Source organism: Poromitra crassiceps, assembly GCF_964638095.1.
Source record: "Poromitra crassiceps genome assembly, chromosome: 4".
Taxonomy (NCBI): domain Eukaryota; kingdom Metazoa; phylum Chordata; class Actinopteri; order Beryciformes; family Melamphaidae; genus Poromitra; species Poromitra crassiceps.
In genome coordinates, this window is record NC_139626.1 from 3,193,443 (window position 1) to 3,201,888 (window position 8,446).

Here is an 8,446-nt window from a genome sequence, read left to right on the forward strand (position 1 = left end):
AAAACAATACCAGATCAATACACTCTTCCTCGCATAGATGATGCCTAAAGCTTCTGGCATACTCTTCGCGCCCAGCCAAGCGCATAGGGCGCGCGGCGATTATGACGACATCGCACGGGGCGTGTCGGGGGGCGAGGCCTGAGCACAGCGCGGCGCGTCCATGGAGATTTTTCTATCAGCGCGTCGGTTTTGCTGCCTGTGCCTGTGAGATCTCCGTGGTAGGCTATCGGCGGATATCTGCTGTGATTGAGTCCTCACCGTCGTAAAGTCGCCTTCAAAGCATGCTGTTCTATTATAACGAACTAGTTGTGTGGCTTAGCCTTCCCAAATGTGGAGGGGTCGTTTTTTATAATTTAATACATAGAATTGGGAACGTTACATTCAATTTCATTCAGACTGCCTGGAGCCTGGAGCTGCGCACTGAGTATGTTCTGTTTTGGCCCGCGCAGAGTGCGCGCGCCCTCCTCTGAGCCCCGCCTCCAGTGCGTGCGCGAAGAGTATGCCAGAAGCTTTAGCCAGCCTCACAGGCAGCCGCTGGTTTTCCGTGTTAGATCTCCGTAGTGGTTATTACCAAATTGCCATGTCAGAGGAAGATAAAGAAAAGACAGCGTTCATCTGCCCGCTAGGTTTCTTTCAGTTTGAGCGGATGCCCCAAGGCATCACAGGGGCCCCTGCCACCTTCCAACGCCTAATGGAAAGGGCGGTAGGCGACATGAACTTGCTGCAGTGTCTTGTCTATCTTGACGACCTCATCGTGTTTGGCCGCACGTTAGAGGAACATGAAGAACGTCTTCTAAAAGTTCTCGACCGCCTGGCCGAGTGTGGTCTAAAGCTTTCCATCGATAAGTGCCAGTTCTGTCAGCCAGAAGTCAAATACGTCGGGCACATAGTGTCGGCTGCAGGCGTTGCAACCGACCCTGACAAAATCAAGGCCGTAGCTCAGTGGCAGCCACCTACAACCCTGAAATCACTCCAGTCTTTTTTGGGGTTCTGTGGCTATTACCGCAAATTCATTGCCAGCTACTCAGCCATTGTTCGCCCTCTCACTGACCTGACAAAAGGGTACCCCCCTGTACAGAAGGGGAGGAAACCCATGAAAGCCAAAGACCACGACTACTTTCGACCCTCCCAGCCCTTTGGGGAGCGCTGGTCTCCAGCATGCACTGAGGCTTTCCATGAAATCGTCCGTCGCCTCACCAGCGCCCCTGTACTGGCATTTGCTGATCCGACCAAACCCTACATCCTTCATGTAGATGCCAGTCTGGATGGGCTCGGAGCTGTCCTCAACCAAGAATACCCAGAGGGGTTACGTCCAGTGGCGTTCGCTAGTCGTAAGTTAAGTCAGTCCGAGAGAAACTACCCCATTCATCAGCTCGAATTTCTGTCATTGAAGTGGGCTGCTGTTGATAAGTTTCACGACTATCTTTATGGTGCTAGATTCACGGTGAGAACAGACAACAACCCCCTCACCTATGTACTTACTACGGCCAAGCTGAACGCCACTGGCCACAGATGGCTGGCAGCCCTAACAACATATGACTTTGACATTCAGTACAAGCCGGGCAGAGATAATGTGGACGCCGACTGGTTGTCCAGGAACGCTTGGGAGGATCAGGAGTGGAGCAACATCTCGCAATCAAGTGTGAAAGCTCTCTGTCGACAAGTCAGTGTCTCTCAGTCACCACAGCTCCCCGACCGTCTAATTGATCAGCTGGGAGCTTCTCCTAGCGCCATCCCCGACGCCTATGCTTTCTTCACACAGCTGGAGGTGAGCCCTCTGGAACAGCTGAGCAAAGAGGAAATAAGCACAGCTCAGGATCGGGACCCAGCAATCAGTCCCATTAAGCAGGCGGTCAAAAGTGGAGTCTGGCCTGCCACCACCCAAAACAACAACCCCGACACTGCTTTACTGCAACGAGAGAGCAGTAAACTTTTGATAAAGACAGGCCTGTTGTACCGGAAGGCCACCAGACCAGCCGGGGGTCAAACATTGCAATTAATCCTCCCAACTGAGCACCGCCTCAAAGTACTAAGGTCTGTACATGATGACTCTGGTCACCTCGGAGTTGAACGCACCGTTGAACTAGTGAAGGACAGATTTTACTGGCCAAAGATGATGGCTGACATCACCCAGTACATCAAAACCTGTGGTCGGTGTATCGCCCGAAAGACATTGCCTCATAGGGCGTCACCTTTGAAACAAATCACTAGCAATGGTCCCCTGGATTTAGTTTGTATTGACTTCTTGTCAATCGAGCCTGACTCAAGAGGAGTGGCCAATGTCCTAGTGGTTACAGACCACTTCACCCGATATGCTCAGGCTTTCATAACCAAAGATCAGAGAGCATCAACAGTGGCCAAGGTGCTAATCGAGAAGTTCTTTGTGCACTATGGCTTGCCGGCCAGAATTCACTCTGACCAAGGGCGAGATTTTGAGAGCCGTCTAATCAAAGAGCTCTTAGGAATGCTGGGCATCAAAAAATCCCGAACAACCCCATATCACCCCCAAGGTGACCCGCAGCCTGAGCGGTTTAACCGATCGCTTTTGTCCATGCTGGGAACGCTCAACCCTAGTCAGAAACAACATTGGAGCCAGTATGTCAGTTTGCTCGTCCACGCCTACAACTGCACACGCAACGACGCAACTGGCTACTCTCCTTATTTCTTGATGTTCGGGCGTGAGGCTCGTCTGCCCATTGACTTATGCTTCGGGACATCACCTGATGGGGAAGACAATGTGAACTACTTGCGGTATGTTGACGACATGAAGGGAGATTTGAAAAGGGCCTACGAGTTAGCCGTGAAGGCCGCTAACAAATTACATGACAGAAATAAGAGACACTATGACGCCCGAGTGAGAGATCAAGTTTTAGAGGAGGGGGACCGAGTGCTCATTCGAGCCCTTGGTTTGCCCGGCAAGCACAAGCTTGGTGATAAGTGGAACTCTTGCCCTTATGTAGTGGTAGGAAAAATGCCAAACCTGCCAGTGTACAGAGTAAAGCCTGAGAAGGGCAGGGTCATAGTCAAAACTCTGCACCGGGACCACCTTTTGCCTATAGGGTATTTAGTGAGGTTTCCTGCTGCCACCGATGAGAAGCAGGTGCCACAGAGGCCGGTGACCCGATCAAATCAAAGACCAAAGTCAAATGTGAATGAGAGAAAGGAGAAAGAATCAGAAGAGGAGCAGGAAATGGAATCTGAGCCGGAAGAGGAAAGTCTCTGGTACCTACCAGCTGATCAAAGAGAGGCTGTCTTCCAAGCCCTTGATCTTCTCGCAGATCAATTCAGTAAGGATGCACCTCACAGTAATGTCTCAGGCCCATCTCAAAACAATGTTGCTCCGGAGGAACTGGATGTCGCTTCCCTCACCTCAGAAGTCAACGAGGTGTTGGAGACACATCAGGGAGAAGAGGAAGCAGAGGATGTGCCGCAACTGCTGGAAGACCCTGTGGTGGACACAGGTCTAGAAGGGGGCGATATCCCCTCTACTAGTCAGTCTGAAAGAAGTGCAGCGCCCGTCTGCGACCATCCTCCCCGAAGGGAGGTGAAACCAGTCATTCGGCTAACATATGACAAACCTGGACATTCCACTGACCATCCAATAGTAGTAGTGCACCGTGGATTGAGAATCACCATCAGTGGTGAAAGAGACTTCCAATTCTAATAACTACAATACTTTATACTTACCTTAAATAGTTACCCAAAGGCCATAGTCTGTACATCTCTAAACGAAAATGTAATACATGGTCAAGCTATAAACTTAAGTCTGATGCGGGCATCTAGACACCTCAAGTAAATTAGTCTGATGAGGGCATCCAGACGTCTAGAGGGGGGAGGATGTAACCCCCTGGGTTATTTTATATTGTTTTGTGCACAAACATTATTATTTTCCATGCCTTACTATTTTCAATGTCTCAATGAAAAAGAAAGTGTCTAAATGTCTGTAAACTCTTTACAATAGAAGATGTGTTGTTTACTACTACAAGTGAACGCAGCATGATAAGTTGATTGAGAGGTTTACAGTTGCAATCTAACGTGCTTGTTCTAATGTCGTCTTGTATTCTACCTGTCATTGGTCTGTCTGGTGGTAACGTCAAGTTCCATTATTCCATTGGCTGGAGGGCGGGTAGAGAAAGACAGAGTAACGCAGTATGCAGGAAGGACTTTCTCTTCTCTCTCCGGCAGCTAGGAGCATGCCGTGTTGTGTCCCTGCTCTCCACGTGAGCAGGGTAAAAGTGACTTCTAATATAAGTTAACGAGTCTACCGCTGTCTGAAGTGCTTCGGCGGAGTGTGGAATCTGCGCGAGTGCGGGTACAGTGATTCAGTGCGTGCGGTGCGGACAGTGTTCCGTGTTGGCGGTGCCGCTAATGCTAAGTAGACACCGTTAGCTTCCTGCATCAACTGGACAGTGTACTGTGTTAACTGTAGTGCTAGCAGGTAGCAACAGTTAGCTCCCTGCAATCGATCTGACAGAGACTGTGAAGCTAAAAGTTAGCCACGTTAGCTTCCTACAGCTTTCTTGACAAGAGGACCAGAGAGGCTGGCATTTTCCAGCTAGCCTCCAACATCAACTCAACAGAGAAGGACCAGACGGGACCGGACAGCGCTGTGGGGAATCACCAGGCAACGCCCCGCCTCACGTCTGCCACCGAGGGGAAGCAGAGAGTTTCCTCTACAAGGACCAAGGAGCGGGAGAGAGGATCCGCGCTCAGGGGCTACCTAGAGCCACTGCGCACTGACCCACGTTCGGTGGGAGAGTTAACCCTTTCCCTGGAGCCTGCTGGAGGATCACAATCCGTGTCCATCATCTTCCATGGACCAGCGTTCACAAGCAGCAATCAGGCCTGCCTCAGGGTACCATTTCAGTGTGCACACTACAGTAAACAGGTTGCCGGCTTTTTGTTTGTTTATTTGATAAGGTAACTCATAGTGTGGGCCCACTAAGTTTACAATTGAATCCCATTTGGGATAAGGTAATTAAAGGTGCAATAGGCTATATTTCTTGTTGATTCAATTTAAGGTCTAGAGTGTTTTTACAGCACTATATTTATTTTATGGTTTAACTAAAGTGATAAGAACAATTCCCTTAGAGGAAAAAGGTGAAACCAGTTAGTTGTGCATCTGGCCGCTACTGGAAAAGAGCAACCATTTAGTTATCTGCTGTGTCTATAGCAGATACTGTGCAGGTTTATTTCTTCTATTTGGGGGATATATAAACATACAAACAAATACATTTATATTTTATTTCTAGCTAGGCCAAGTTTGTAATAAATATATTATTCTTTGATATATAAAACTGTTTAAAAGTGCTTCATTTCATTAAGGTGCATTTTCACTCAAAGGGTTAAAAGCCACAAAGGACACCACACACCTACTTTAAATAGTGTTTATTATTTCATTCATAAGTATTTCCTTTAAAATTAGACAGTTACCCGCTCAATACTCTAACGAAAGTATATATTACCAGTTGTAATATTGAGTGTTAGTTAAAGAACCTGGGCGCTGTTTATAAGGCTAGTAGAGCAGAACAGCGTTACATATATTTATATATATATATATATATATATATATATATATATATTTAGATATAGAGGTTGGAGAGGTTTGCACTCAATTTGAGAAATTATTTTGAGAAAACTTGTTATTTCAAGGCAAAATGACAAACTCCAGCATAGCAAGAAGCAAGAAGCTACTTGTTACATAGTCAAAGCCACATCACTGGCAGAAAAGCAGCTCTTACTCTAGGTAAAAGAGAGGAGGGCCATGAAGGAGGGATGTAAGAAAGGTTAGGAACCAAAGGTCACACATCTGCCATCCAGGTACTTGCGAGGCACCGTTAACTCTATAGGGATGCTATCAGTCTGTCTTTATGCCTGTGAGCAATACAAAGTTATTCATGTGTGTGTGTGTGTGTCTCTGAGAAATAAGGTATAAAAACGGGGAGGGAAATGGGGTGAGGAGCATTCTCCTTACCTGTTGTGAGATGATGAGCATAGTGACCAGGAACAGGGTGATATATGCAGCTCATCACCTGGGGGTGTTTAACCAGGCCAAGCTCATTCAGGACAGATGCATCGTTAATGCTGTAGCACAAAGGGGAATTCATGGTTGGACCTCAGTTTCATTTGAAATGCTTCACCTATTCATACATGGTCATTTTAGGGATGCAGGAATAATTAGGGTTAATAATTGTAACATTGTTTGTTCGTTTGTCTCTGTGTCTTTGACCCTGGTTGTCTAATGATGTTGGTATCATTGTATTTAAGATGATCATCATACTATGGTGGTCACTGTAAGTGGTTCTGATAAGATCTCACCACCTCTGAAATACTTCATGAGACTGAACTAGGGGATGCATGAAATCTAAGTGACTAGAGTGAGTGACTAGTGTTAAATTATGACTCATATCCTGTAATGCATGAGCACCCCCTCCCCCCTCACAGTACAATAAGACCATGTGACAGGATACAGGGTTGACATCCAGAGTTCAGTCCCACCTGTTGCAGTTCCAGTCGTGTGGATAGAGGATGCGTCCATAGGCCATGAAGAGCTCCTTCTTGCAGCCGAGGGTGATGACACAATGAGAGACAGGATGCAGCAGTAGACAGAGTACTGTGGGAGAGAGATGGGGGATGGGAGTTAGACCTGTGATAGTTAAAATATAGTTACAAGTTAGGAATAAATTGATGAAATAGTTGTAATGTATTTTCATTTTGTAAAATGCTTATAAAAATAGTTGTACTGGTTCAAACCAAACGGTACAGATATATTTAGAAACAGGAGAGATGGCATAACATCTCACTGGGACCAAAACGTAAAACAAATGCAGGTTTAAAGACAATATTTTTTCAATGTTTTTTTGTTGTTGGTCAAAGTGAAATGTTCTATGGTCTCTCCCGATTATAGCGTTAGCTGAACCGTTTGGTTCGACAAACTATTTTATAAGCATTTTACGAAATGTCTATGGGAAAATAAATGGCGGATGAAATTCTCTGGTACAGTGCTGAAGCAGGAAGTAACTTTGCCTCTCTATTGTTGCCCCTCTAGTGCAGGTTGATCATTTTATTTTCCAAACAATGTGGCATCCTTTCGTTCCTAACACATTACAAGTCCATGTTAGGAAAGATATCCAGCATGATTTTTTTCCCCCATTGAGATCTGATGTGTTTTCAAAGTGTTCCTTTAATTTTTTTGAGCAGTGTACGAGCAAGATTTTCAATTGTTATTAAACAGTCTAAATGTAATAACGATGCCTCACATCTTACCTTTAATAGTAGATGAGACCTGTCTTGATGATTGCAGTCTGTGTGCGGGCCGGGCAGATCAGGAAGAGAAATGAAACGGTGAGAAAACACACGGGGGTACGAACGTTTTGCACAGGGTTAGGGTTACACAATGTTTCCCAATAAAGTCATTAGCTAATAAAATGTCTCTGTGTTGTTATTTAACTGTTTGAAGGGATTTTACAACGTGAGAGATTGCAGGAGGATTACGTGGACACAGCACACAGAGTGTTAACTATGGCCCAGGCAGCAAGGCTTCCCCGCACGGCTGAGACGCTGCAGTGACATGGGCGACAGACTACAGTGAAGACACACATCTCCAACCCAAACAGTGCTCCACTTAACCACCACCTCTTGTGTAGCCCCCAAGGTGTAATGTATTTACAGTATTTACAAACAAATACTAATTTCATCCAGGTAATGTTACTGTTTGGCATATTACTATTATAGGGCATGGGCTTCACCATGACAGTTCCACTTTAAGTTAAACATATTTCAAGTCATTATTGCTCGTCAATACATATTTCACCAGAGATTACTAAAAAAGAATAAAAATAATTGCCTCTTTGAGGTTGGTTCAATGTTCTTCTTCGGAAAGACTCCTGAATTCTCCGTCCTGTGTATGGAATGGAAAAGGTAACAGTCAATCTGAGGACTGATTTACAGAGGTGAATACCAAACATGACAGGCCTTGCAGGGCAGGACTTACTCGCAGAGCTGGAAGCAGATCGTACAGGGGTGGAGCCAGTAGATCCATGTCCTAGAAAGATGCTCATTTGCGTTTCCATCACCTGCACAGTGCACAGACATGGCCAGACAAATGTCAATGGAAAGTATTTGACAAGTTATTAAATGTTCAAATCCTATTTAATTTAGGAGTTGTGACCAGCAGCTCAGCAGGTCATTCTGTCGGTTGGCCCCTCCCCAACAATTTCACCACACTTAGGTTAAATGAGGCAAGGTAGTCGTGTCATGTGTGCGCCTGTGTTTGTGTTCATGTCAATTGACGGAAAAAGGGGGCAATGGGGGCCATATTTAATAATTGCAGGGTGGCAGAGTAGAGTGGATCCTGCATCTGCCACCATGAATGTTACAAAAGTGTGTGTGTGAGAGAGAAAGCTTGAATTCATGTACATACACATACAGATCCTTTCAAAAAAAT